We start from the raw sequence: 12,896 nt of genomic DNA, 5'->3' as shown, positions 1-12,896 counted from the left end.
AAAATAAAATAAAATAAAATAAAATAAAATAAAATAAAATAAAAACACTCAAGTAATGGTGTTGAGGGAAATACTGGCAGAGCCACCAGCCCCGTTACCACTTTTTCAGGCACTTTTGGGGTACGTTACCAGGCCCTCCGGTCTGCCTGGTGCCCGGCTTTGTGAAGTTTCACGAGGGGAGCAGCAGGATGCAGGATGACACAGTTTGGCTGCCGGGCTCTCATGGGACAAGGACATGGACATGGGATGCACATCGCAGCAGTGCCACCACCAACTAGTTTGCCAGCTCCCCCTTCCAGACGTTCCCTTTTTCTTCCCCCTCCGACGTGGGGCTCAGCACCCAAATGGCTTGTGAGAGCTCGGCAGGGCTCCCAGTGCCAGGAGGCTGAGCTGGGAAAGTCCTCTTCACGTTAGGCTTGGTTTCTTGGACTTCCAGCACCCAGCTCTGCCCTACAGCCACAAGCGGATAAAATCCTACAGCAGGGGGCTTGTGGGGGCACATGTGTCCTCCCCTTAATATTCCTTAATCCAAGCTGGGACGAGGCACTTGCACAATTATGTAGGTGATAAACTCCTGCTCTTGTCATCAGCCTCACCCTACTGACCCCACATGTAAAAGTGATGCTGGGGAGGGCAGCTTTAGGGACCGATCCCAAATCCTCCCCCGTTTCCTCCTCTGCACCTGGAGCCGCAGACACCAAGCTCTACCTGGGGAGACAGCAAGCAGCCAGGAGGGTCCATTTCATCATCTGCCTCCTCCTCTTCCTCCTCAAGCTGGGCTCTACATCCTGCTTCCACACTGGTGTTTCTCAGAGCATTAATGACTTCCAAACAGGTGAAAATAAGCAGTAGAAATCACACTTTCTGCATCAGCTTTCAGTGTAAAGTCACTTTGCTCTATCAAGTAAGATCTAATTAAAACAGATCAGAGAAACACAACTCCTTCAAGCACCCCCCAATTCATTTCTGCAAGCGTCATTGAAACAAAGGGGAGGAGAAGCAGGTCATTCATTCAGGTTTTATTTAAGGTTTCAGCTTTGCTTTCTAAATGGCTGAGCTGACCCTAACAAACCGGGCACTACCGGAGAGTTACACCAAGGCAGTACAAAGAAAGAGAAACACGTTTTCCAGCTGATTTTAAAACGGCAAATGCCCTTGTTATTTCCCAGCAGGACAAGACACACAGACACCTGGCAGCAGGTCAGATTAGCTCCAGCTCACTTAGCACGAGTTGTTGCTCAAAGACATAAGGCTCAGTCCTCACTCTGAGCACCCCTTCATTGCACAGGAGCCCCCCGCTCCTTCCTGCTCCCAAACAGGATGCCTCAATCCACCGTAGGCTGCTCCAGCATCCTCCAAATTCCCTCAGCAGTTGGGAAACTGAGCTTTTACCTTTTGCTTCCACCTACACCTGCAACCATCCTCTTCCTCAGACCAACACCATCTTCTGTTGCCCTCCCACCCCTTCCCTGGGGGCATCCATTTCGGCTGCAAGTTTCCGTCCAGCCCCTGCCGGCATCGCTGTTCTGCCACCACCGGCAGCTCCCTGCTTCTCCAAGACCCCAGCCTTGATGCTGAGAGCTGTCATTAGCAGCAAACCATGAGATCCGCCCTAGGACATTATCTATATGCTCAATCCAGTGTGTTTACAACCCCAAAATACATCCACATGTTCTCTATTACTATCAAAATAAGCCACTGAAAAGTCTCCGTATTTTATGCTAGGGAGACAAACAGACTCAGCCTTCACCTTTGACAGCTTCCATATGAAAGATGCTGGGGAATCTGTAAGCTCATAATTAAGAAAGGCGTTCAGATACGTACCGTTCTTCTTGGACTTTGGGCTGGACCTTTCACTGCCAGCTGAGCTCAGCAAACTTGAAGTACCAGCAGCCTACAGGCCACTTCAGCCCATCCTTGCATGGTAAATATCATCTGGTGATACCAACCCGTGATACCTTGAGACAGACACGTTCGGATACTAACGGAGATCTCAGCTCAGAAGCGATCTCAGCTCAGCCAGCCCCTCTCACCCAAACTCTTGGCCCCACTGAACTTAAATCAATCATTTGTTTAAAGAAAACCTAGGGCTGCAGTAATCCAGCTCAATATCAGCTCTTTAAATATAGGAAGCTTGAAATGCACCAGCTGCTTCTTAAATACGATATTCTTCAGTGCTTTGGAAAAAAAAGAGATGGGTTTTACCTTCCGCCACCACCCGGAGCTCTGGGAACTGTAGCACGTTGTGCCATTTCGGCACCTAACCTGATGGGGTTGCTGAGGATCCCATAAAAACAAAGCAGGTTTTCAGGATGGATAGTCAAACTGAATATTTCATGTTCTCATATAGAAGAGAGAATCTAATAATCAAATAAATAAGGGCTGTGATTAAAAATGGTTCAGACTCAGTAGAATTAGTTCATACTGTAGGTATATTAAAATATATTTTAAAATGCTACCAAATCAGTTCTCTTCTCTTGGAAGTTGCGTTCAAATCCCAGCAGTAAGGATGTTCTCAGAAAAAAAAATAAGAATTATTAAGTCAGACACTTGTGCTAACAGCTCTCTGTAGTGACCAGAAAGTGCTGTAAAAGGCTATGCAGCAGCTGCCACCAGTGCTGAAGCTGAGCGATGCCCAGATGAACCTAAGAGTAGAGAAAAGGATCCATCTCTGGACAAAAAAAAATGTATCTCATTCTCCTAAACTAACTACATTCTTTTATTTATCTTTTTATTTAAGATTTCTGAGACCATGAAAACACGATGCGTCTGTTAACTTGGAATTGGGGCTAGGTACAAAGTAGCAAGTCAAACTCTTTCGCATCACAGGTTGGTAAAATAAAAACAGGAGAAGATGACATGTCTACAGCCGCTGTCTTACAGCTTCCCAGAGCACAGCTCTCAGTCCTTACCAAACCAGTAAGGACCAATTCACAGCTGAAGTCAATGAGACAGAAGCACATCACGGGCTTAAGAATGGGGAGAAACAGTCACTCCTGCAGATTCCTTTCCAATAGGCAACAGAGAATCCAGCAGAGTAACTTAAATACAAGTCACCCTTTTTACCATTTTTCCTCCTGCAGAAAAATAAGCTCACGGATTTGCTCGCAGGTAGGGCACATCTGCATTACCACTCTCACCTCAAAGGGGTGTCAAGGATGGAGTGGGAAGGGAAGGCGAATGGAAGTCAGCAACACTCAGTACATTCATGGATCAGGTTTAATCCTGTGCTGTCAAAAAATGTCAATTGATGGGTCAATAAGACCAGAGCAACATTAGATTTTAGACCTAGTGAGATCTAGCCCATCATTCCTTCCCATCTACCCCACGTGTGGCATTTGAGACTTGCACAGAAAATAAAAGCAAACTCCTCACCAAAGAGAATTATCCGAGGGTAGTGGCCTTCCCTTTCCCGATCTCCACCCCAGCCCCAAGCAGAGGAGCTCATCAAGAGATCAGGTCCCCCCCAGGGCTGGCAGCTTTGCTGCTCTGCCCAAGGAATTCATCTTGCGAGGGGAAACTCTCCATATTACATGAAGATGAAGAATGTATACAAGGGGAGGAAGGCAGAAGATTTGGCAATGGGCTTCAGACATTACAGACTCACGTCAGACAGTGGCCACCCTGTAGCCTGAAGGATGGGAGAAGACACCAAAAAAGCAAGGGACCTTACAGGCTTTATCTACGCCTGTAAAACCAGTGCAAGGGCTGTCACGTATCGCAGAGTGAATGGGGAAAAATATATGCATATATTTCAATCACAAGCCCAGGGCAGGGAGGAAAGGACTGATCCAGAAGCAGGTCTCAGCAAGAAGCAGGAATGAGTTTCTGTGCAACACAAGTGCTTTGGGGAGAGGAGAACTGGATTAAACTCACCCTGGAAATGACCAAAGCGATACGTACAGAGAAAGCAAGATCTTTTATCCGTTCCCTCTGTGTGCAGTTACTCCTCTTCAGAGCCACTCGCTATCCCACAGGACTACAGAAGCTTGTATCACTTAATGCATCGCTTGTAAGCGCCCAGTGACGATAACATGAAAACCCATCCCATCCGACAGAATTGTTTGGTGACAGTGAATTCTCCAACCCTCCCTCAGCCCCGAGTTAAGAAATGCAGCAGTCCTTTTATTAAAAATCAGGATACAGTTCAACATAATGCCAGTGTTTACACCCGATCTCTCTAGTAGTTCCAGGATTGCTGTTGTTTTACATATCATTAGCAACCAAAGGAGTCAGTAGCATAAAGATATCAGTTCACTCGCTCATTTCAAAAAAAAAATAAAATGAATGCCCCTATGCTTCCAACGAAACACTGTCCATGATCAGTTTGTTTTCTGTTGGCCTTGGTCTAAGAAGCAAGAGTTTTCACCATCATCTTGCAGGCAGATCTTATCTTCCTAAGAGCAATTGTTCTGTTTGCTTTCTCTTACAGGGCAGGTCTCCACGAAGCCTGACAGCACTAATAAAATAACCCTAAAAGAAATCCCAGTTGATTTTTCCTGTGATTTTTCTAGAATATCAGAACTCTTTGAAAGCTGTTTAATTACTTGAGTTGAAACGAAAGTGTGCGGGGAAGGACCTTGATTCACACAATTTGGCAAAAAGATCACGCGTTGTCCAACAGCTGCAAGAAGCACACACAGGCTTTCTCCTTGCTCCCTCGAAGCATCCAGCGGTGCTGCGGGAGGGCTGCATGGTCCTGCCCTCGTTCCCCTTCCAGTTGTTTTAGCTGTTCCGATTGCTGCTGCCTGCTTCCTTCCCTCCTCAAGTCATCCACAGCAGAGAGCAGCCTCAGTGCTGGAAGAGCAGCTAGGCAAAAGCAGGAGGAGTCCAGCCAGCAGAAGATTTACTTTATTAAGATAAACATGGTCTAAAGGCTCCACATTATCTTTAAAAATAAACACAGTAAGAAATACGAAAACAAACTGGCTTTGCTACGGGTAGGTCAGGTTCAGATGTTCTCAGAAGATCTTCCCAGCCATAAAATATACCCTTCCCCTACCGTGCCCATCAAGGAGGATGGAAAGACAGTTCACTACGCAAGATCAGCAGCGTACCTGTTGCGTGCCCTCCCACATTCAGCAAACGATACATCTGCTACCCTTCAAGGCAGATCAAAGTTTTAAGAACACCCCTGTGAAGGAGGAGCGGGAGGGGACAGGGACAGGTAATTCGGTTTCTGTAGGGAACATCTAAAAGGCTTGACACGACGGCTGTGCTGGCTCCCCCGCTTTAATGGTTGTTCTTTGCTGCTTCTTTAGCAGCAAGAATCAGAGGAGTGAGACTAGAAAGAGGCTTTGCAATTTTCAGGAACTGGTGCTAGGAAGAGGAAAAAGGAAAAAAAAAGGTTACATTTCTCAGAACATGTCCCAAAAGCCTGGTGTTTACACAAAATATCAGGACCTAGACCTGTATGAACTCCAACAACCTCCAAGCAGGCGAAACAAAAAAGGCACGATGAGCAAGAAAGTTCACCGTGACTTTTGGGCCTCACCTGAACTGATAAAGATCTTTGCACCCAACACATCCTAATTTCTCCAATGTTTATACACTCTCAAGACTAAGCAAGTTCTCCCAGGAAATAAATTCATGCAAAATCTACAGTGAAATTCTTTGTGGAAGGGAGGTGTAAGTAAAAGCAACCTGTGCAGTTCCAAAACATTGCACAGGGCTTCCTGCAGCAATCATCTCTCCATTCTTCCTTTCCTGTCACCACAGATCTGCTGAAAACATTGCCTTGGCCTTCTAAAGCTATTAGAAATTTTCAGAACAGCTGGGACTGAGGAGCACAGCAGGGAATTCACAACAGGACCAGTCAGGCCATCTCCTATACCAGGTGCTCTGTTCTGTTAAACAATATTGATTATCGAGCACGCAACAAGCAGTAGGTGGTGTCACAAAGTGCTTCTTGCAGCACATGTGGTGTTTGTTTCGGGGGCAAGGCTTAAAAAATAACATCTGGAACAGAGGAAGAAGTTTTCCCTGTGTTCAGGGTTAAGTGGAAAGCTTGCAATACTCCAGCCTCGCAGAGAAAGTCTAGTGGGGGACAGAGACTGACACAAAACAGCTAATCAGACGAGTGGAGGCATGAAGCCCACAAGCTGTTCAGAAAACCCAAAATAATTAAGTCCCCCAGGACTTCTGAGCACCAGAAGGGATCAACCACCCAATCTGAACACACTTCAGAGGTGGAAAAATCCGAGGCTAAAAGGTAAAGGCAGGCAGAAATGCTGCAGTCCCAATGTTCTCCTGCCCCAAGGAACACAACCCTGCTACTGTCTGATACTCTGGAGCTGGCAAGTCCAGGAGAAAAAGTCAGCTTTCATCTACTGCCATTCTTTCTGCCGGTGATTAATGCTTCATTAGTGTCTCAGAAAGGCAGCAGCACTCCCAAAGCTGAACCCAGTAGACAAACTAAAGGAAAGAAAGGAACACCAAAAAAGAGACAACTGTCTCACAGTTGACGTCTGAGGGCCCCATCATCACAGATTTATTTTACAAAGGGATGAAGCACATTTTCCACCCCCGTGGGAGGTCTGACAAAAGGAAACACATGAACACTCCTCATCTGTGTTGGTAAAAAGCCTGGCAGCTTCGTCCTTCACTTTCACCACGAGTCCAGACAAAGACACCAGGTTTTCAGTGAAATAACTGAGGATTTCTCACAAGCTTGGTTCCATCACCTCTGCAGGAAGAGCTGTATCTGGCAAAATGTGTTAACGCCAAACTGCTGCAGTTAATGCAAGACGTGTCCCTTCCAGAAAGCTTTGGGAACTCTCCCCCAGAAGGGAGACAACCAGAGCATTCGATAGCTGGAAGCCCTCCTGTTATCCAAATGGGAACAGGCATGGCCAGACCGCAACACCACAGCCAGATGTTAGGGTGAGCTGCGTGAAGAAGCCAGGGGAATTAAGGGGCTCAGCAGTTGGCAGGCTCGGGGCACGGCAATTATTTGAGGTTGGTTACAGAACACGCTGCACAGATGCTGCCAGTAGCAAGTACAGCACAAAAAGGAAACTACTCTGTTAACGCTTCGTTAGGGATTTGGGGTTTTTTGGTTGGTTGGTTTTGGTTTTTTTTGTTCGTTTCTTCATGGTAAATTATCTCTGCTGTGCTTGTGACTTCAGATGATGCAGTATTTAAGACCCCAAATGACATTTCTCCACATGCCTATTCTCACTCTAGAATGCTTAATTCCGTCCCGTTCCCCAGCACTTACCTGGAGCAGCTCTTTTGCAGAACCTCTTTTTTCCACGTCCATTTCAAGACAGCGATTTAGGAAGTCTCGGAATATGGGTGAAAGCTTTTCTGGATTCTGCAGTTCCGGAGTCCCGTTAGTAGCAATGAGATACAGGGCCTAAAGCAAAGCAAGCACCAAAGAAACAGGAGGTTACGAAGGTCAGACTCCAGCTGCAGATTACAGAGGCACCCATTTTTCCTCTCCCTCCCCACAGTTCAATGGGGAAAAACAAAACCAAAACAAACCCTTATCAGGGTGACGAAGAAATGCTTAAGTTTCAGCAAAGAGAAGAGCTGCCAGCCCTATTTTTATGTGGATGGGATGCAATCCTTTATTGCTTTACCCTCGTAATCTGGGTTTGGATCCTGCAGCCCTCTCAAGGGATTAAGAGGACAAAACCAGCAGTCCAGACTGTGTTTACAGAGGGAAGTTGGCTGGCACAGCTCTGCCGGTGCTCGACTCCTGCAATAAGTATATCCTCATGGGAAGGTACCCCTGAAGAAACAGGAGGCTTTCTTCTCTCGATACTTTGCCCAAATGCACAAGGCCTAAAAAGTCAATACTCTAAAGATGCAGTTGGTCCTTTACAAAAGATGGCCAGTAGGTTCTCAAGCAGCACTTAACACCCTACAGAAACAAGTGGAGTCGTTTTGCTGCTTCTTGGGAATGAAGAATTCTCTAAGAATCAGGAAATTCAGAATTCATCCACTGCAAAATTTTACTATTAAAAGAAAATCGCTAGATGCCTTTTAAAAGGAAACAGACATCTGGCAGAGGCCTTCTGAGCTCACTGCTCATCACATCTCAAGGTAGAGGTCTGATAGCCTGGGAACTGCAACAAGTTAAGTTAAATGAGAGCAAAGCACCCCGTTGCTTAGCCATCCTCATTTAACTCCACACCAACTTTTTCCTTTCGCATTTCTTCACTGCTGCGCTTCTCTCCCAAAATCACCTCCAATCAAAGAGGTGGAAACAAGTTAAACAGAACTGTTCTAGATCCCTTCGTCCTGTTTAGCTTAGAAAAAAAGCCATAAAACTGGCTTACACCAAGAACAGCCGCATTCCTACAAACAGACAGAATTTCCCCCTTCATTAAAGAATACGACGGGAAAGACACCAGCGGGGCAAAGCCTGACTAAAGGCTTGTTAAACCTGGAGCTTTACTGGGAGCATGCAAAGAAGAACAATGCACCAGCAAGAAAAAGGCCTGTTTATAAAAGAGTAATGTGGTATTCTTTGAATTCAAGGACAGCTCTCTTCCCCACTCACAAGGATTTAAGAAGCCAGGCACTCTGGGGCCAGAAGGTGCCCCTATCGGCCTCTCCAGAAGGGGGGGAATTATGGATGCACCACAGTATTAACTCAGACCCTACCTGAAGGTCTGCAACAGGAAGAGCCTGTGCCCTCTGCCACCCAGAACCAGCCATGGCTTCTAACTTAAATGACCACAATCTTCTCACTACAGCATCTAAGGAGACGTGTAGCTGCATGTGATGAAACCACAGCGGAGGTTCACCTGCCTCCTCCAGAGCCCAGGTTAACCAGCAGGCTCAGCGAAGGCCTGAGGGCAAAAAAAAGGCACTCGCTTACTCTCAGGGGGTTTTCATTGAGGTAGGGGGGTTCTCCTTCGATCATCTCGATGGCCATTATCCCCAGTGACCAGATGTCCACTTTGGGCCCGTAGGCTTTTCGTGTCACCACTTCAGGCGCCATCCAGTACGGGGTCCCCACCATGGTGCTGCGCTTGCTCTGTTCGGGAGTGATCTGGGCACAGAAGCCAAAGTCAGCTGGAAAAGCAAAGAAGGAGGGAAGAAAAAGTTAGAAACCAGCAGGTTTCTCCAAAAACAACACGTACTGATGCCAATGCTGTGGTACAAGCTAGCCTGTTGCACTGCCTGCTACATTGCTGCTGCAAAGGAGGCCCTGGTTTTGTGGTTAACAAGGTGTTCAGGAGTAAGCTTCTAAATCTGACTCGCTGAGGCCATCAACATCACAGAGCTGCTCACTTGTCGATGTGAAGGCTGGTGATCAGTAAAGAGCTGTACATGGATGCTGTGAAACGTGGCAGTGCAGCATTTGGCAGCTGTAATACACTGTGTAACACATGCTCTCAAGCCTGTTCCTGGGTCTGTGAAAACAGAAACCAATGCCCAGTCTGTCCTCCCTCCACCCACACCCACCAGTATTATCTGGTCGTATTTTCAGTCCCAGAGATAGTATTTCCCCAGAAGATGTACCATCTCTCAAACACGATTTGCTTTCTAGAGCAAATACTGTGTTCAGAATAAATTTAAGGACCTAATTTGGTACTTATTATTTTCTTTGAGAAGACAGAAAGCTGAAGAGCCTTCCTGTGGAAATTGCTTGGCCCTGTCTTATTTGCATTTGACTTTCCAAAAGATCACAGAATAATAGAATCATAGGAAAATTAAGGTTGGAAAAGCCCTCCAAGATCACCTGGTCCAACCATCCCCCTACGAACAATGTCACCCACGAAACCACGTCCCCAAGCACCACGTCCAACCTTGCCTTGAACACCCCCAGGGACAGGGACTCCACCACATCCCTGGGCAACGCGTCCCAATGCCTGACCGCTCTTTCTGAGAAGAAATGTCTCCTAATTGTTTTAATTGGTGAAGAGTAGCACTCTTTGTTCAATTCTTTGTTTTAATTGTTGAAGAGTAAGGGCATGACGTTTCCATTTTTCCACTCACCAGTGACATCACCCGACTGCCAGGACTTTTCAACTGTGATGGAGAGCGGCTTGGCAACCCCATCAGCCAGTTCCCTCAGGACCCTGGGATTCATGTCATCAGGTCCCATAGACCTGGACCTGTTTACATTCAGCAGGTGGTCTCGAACCTGCTCTTCACTTACCGTGGGTGGGACTTTGCTCCCCCAGCCTCCACCTACAGGTTCAGGGAAATGAAAGACTTGGGAAGCCCATCTACCAGTGCAGACGGAGGCAAAGAAGTTGCTGAGTACCTCAGCCTTCTCCGTGTCTGTCGTTACCAATTACTCAGGTATAGAAACTCACTCCTAATATAAGAAATTAGCCACCTCTAATCGCTTCCACACTACTATTTTCACCCCTCAGTTTATTTTCACAAATGTTAAAGGCGCATGGTGGCCCCTGGGGACTCCTCCTGTCAGCCCAGCGCAGCAGCCCGAAGGGAGCTGGGTCCTCTCTTGTGCTCTTCCTCGAGGCTCTGTGCAGAGGGGCTGACACCTCTCGCACAAGGGCTGGCGGGTGGGAAAGAAACACGCACACAAGCCCTGAATATCAGCAAGAGTTCTTTATTGCCAGGTGTTTGGTGGCTCCAAGCTAATGCCTGGGATGGAGCCTGCGCGACGAGGAGTAGGGAGCTCGCCGGGCCCTGCTGCGTAGCTACCGGTGTTCTCTCATGGCACGCAGCAGAGAGCTGCCAGGGTAGTCCCAGGTCTGATGTGGCCGAGGTGGATCCACTTCCATGGGTTCCTCCGCCTCTTCTTGTGGATCCACCTCCATGGACTCCACGGTGTCAGGCAGGAGGACAAGCCAGTCCTTGCCTGGGACTGCCCACACGGGATGCCTCCCATCAGCTGTGTTCTCCGGCCAGGGTGCCGAACGAGGGGGTCGCCCAGTTCCATTGCCTGGTCCCATGCCACTCTCCACTTGATATTCATTCGTGGGTTTCACGCCGCCATCTCTTTTACGGCCACGGCTGGGTCCCTCGCTGCGATCTGGCCGATGGGCACGCCTCTGCTCCCCACGGCTCTCCGCATCACGCTCCCGTCTTCGCTCCACACCACCACTGCACCTCTGGTTAGGCCCAGGCCCCCTGCTGCTGGATGTCTGAGGGGCCGGCCTGTTCCCCGCATCGCTGCGGTGCCAGTGATATCTCCAATAATCGTCTCTGGGCCGGGCAGCAGGCTTCCCCCAGGCACTGATGTCTTTTGTGCCGCAGGTGCTGTCCCTCTGCCCATGAGACATCTTTCTCCCATTAGCTGCCATCTTCTCGGTGCTTCCTCAGATCGCTTCGCGGTCCTCACACCGAGGAGGGCTGCCGCTCGCCTTGCTCCTTTCTCTGGCCTTCCTCCTGCCGCTTACGCTGGCTCTCAGAGGACCGAGTCGCTGAGCAAGTGGCGGGCCAGCGGCAGGGGGCCTCTTTTATAGGGCCCGGGGCAAAGGCGTGACAGCGGTGGCCACTGTGACCTCAGCAAGGCTCTGTGATGGAGTGGCCCGTGCGAGGCCAAAGGCGGCTGCGTTGGGAGAGGCCTGGAAGATGCCCTCATGTGGACAAGGAGGAGGGCTGGGGGGGCTGAGGGGCCCCTTTTCTGGGGCTGGCTCCCCCCCAGGCCATTTGGCTTGACAGAGAGAAAGGCTGCCCCATGCAATCCTGCCTCAACCCATTTTTTCTCCCCATCTCCAAGGCTTAGAATCTCTAGTTAACAAAAGAAAACTCCATCAACAAAACCAAACCAGACCCATTCAAAAGGCTAAAGCGGTCACAGCTGAAGTACCCATCTTCAGGAGATCTTTGATCTCCTTCTATGACCAAGTGACGCGCTTGGTGGATGAGGGAAAGGCTGTGGATGTGGTTTACCTTGACCTCAGTAAGGCTTTTGACACCGTTCCCCACAACATTCTCCTCAAGAAACTGGCTGCTCGGGGCTTGGACTGGCGTACGCTTCGCTGGGTTAGAAACTGGCTGGATGGCCGGGCCCAGAGAGTTGTGGTGAATGGAGTCAAATCTGGTTGGAGGCCGGTCACTAGTGGAGTCCCCCAGGGCTCGGTACTGGGGCCGGTCCTCTTTAATATCTTTATTGATGATCTGGATGAGGGCGTCCAGTGCACCCTCAGTAAGTTTGCAGATGACACCAAGCTAAGTGCGTGTGTCGATCTGCTCGAGGGCAGGAAGGCTCTGCAGGAGGATCTGGATAGGCTGGAGCGATGGGTGAGGTCAACTGCATGAAGTTCAACAAGGCCAAGTGCCGGGTCCTGCACCTGGGGCGCAACAACCCCAAGCAGCGCTACAGGCTGGGAGATGAGTGGCTGGAAAGCTGCCTGGCCGAGAAGGACCTGGGAGTATTGGTGGATAGTCGGCTGAATATGAGCCAGCAGTGTGCTCAGGTGGCCAAGAAGGCCAACAGCATCCTGGCTTGTATAAGAAGCAGTGTGGCCAGCAGGTCTAGGGAAGTGATTGTCCCCATGTACTCGGCTCTGGTGAGGCCGCACCTCGAGTACTGTGTTCAGTTTTGGGCCCCTCGCTACAGGAAGGACATGGACGTGCTCGAGCGAGTCCAGAGAAGGGCGACCAAGCTTGTGAGGGGTCTGGAGAACAAGTCTTACGAGGAGCGGCTGAGGGAGCTGGGCTTGTTCAGCCTGGAGAAGAGGAGGCTCAGGGGCGACCTCATCGCTCTCTACAGTTACCTGAAAGGAGGCTGTAGAGAGGTGGGGGTTGGTCTATTCTCCCACGTGCCTAGTGACAGGACGAGGGGGAATGGGCTAAAGTTGCGACAGGGGAGTTTTAGGTTGGATGTTAGGAAGTACTTCTTTACCGAAAGGGTTATTAAGCATTGGAACGGGCTGCCCAGGGAGGTGGTGGAGTCACCATCCCTGGAGGTCTTTAAAAGACGTTTAGATGTAGAACTTAGGGATATGGTTTAGTGGAGT

The sequence above is a fragment of the Anser anser genome (assembly GCF_964211835.1).
Source record: "Anser anser genome assembly, chromosome: 1".
Lineage (NCBI taxonomy): Eukaryota > Metazoa > Chordata > Aves > Anseriformes > Anatidae > Anser > Anser anser.
Note: the sequence above shows the minus strand (reverse complement) of the source record.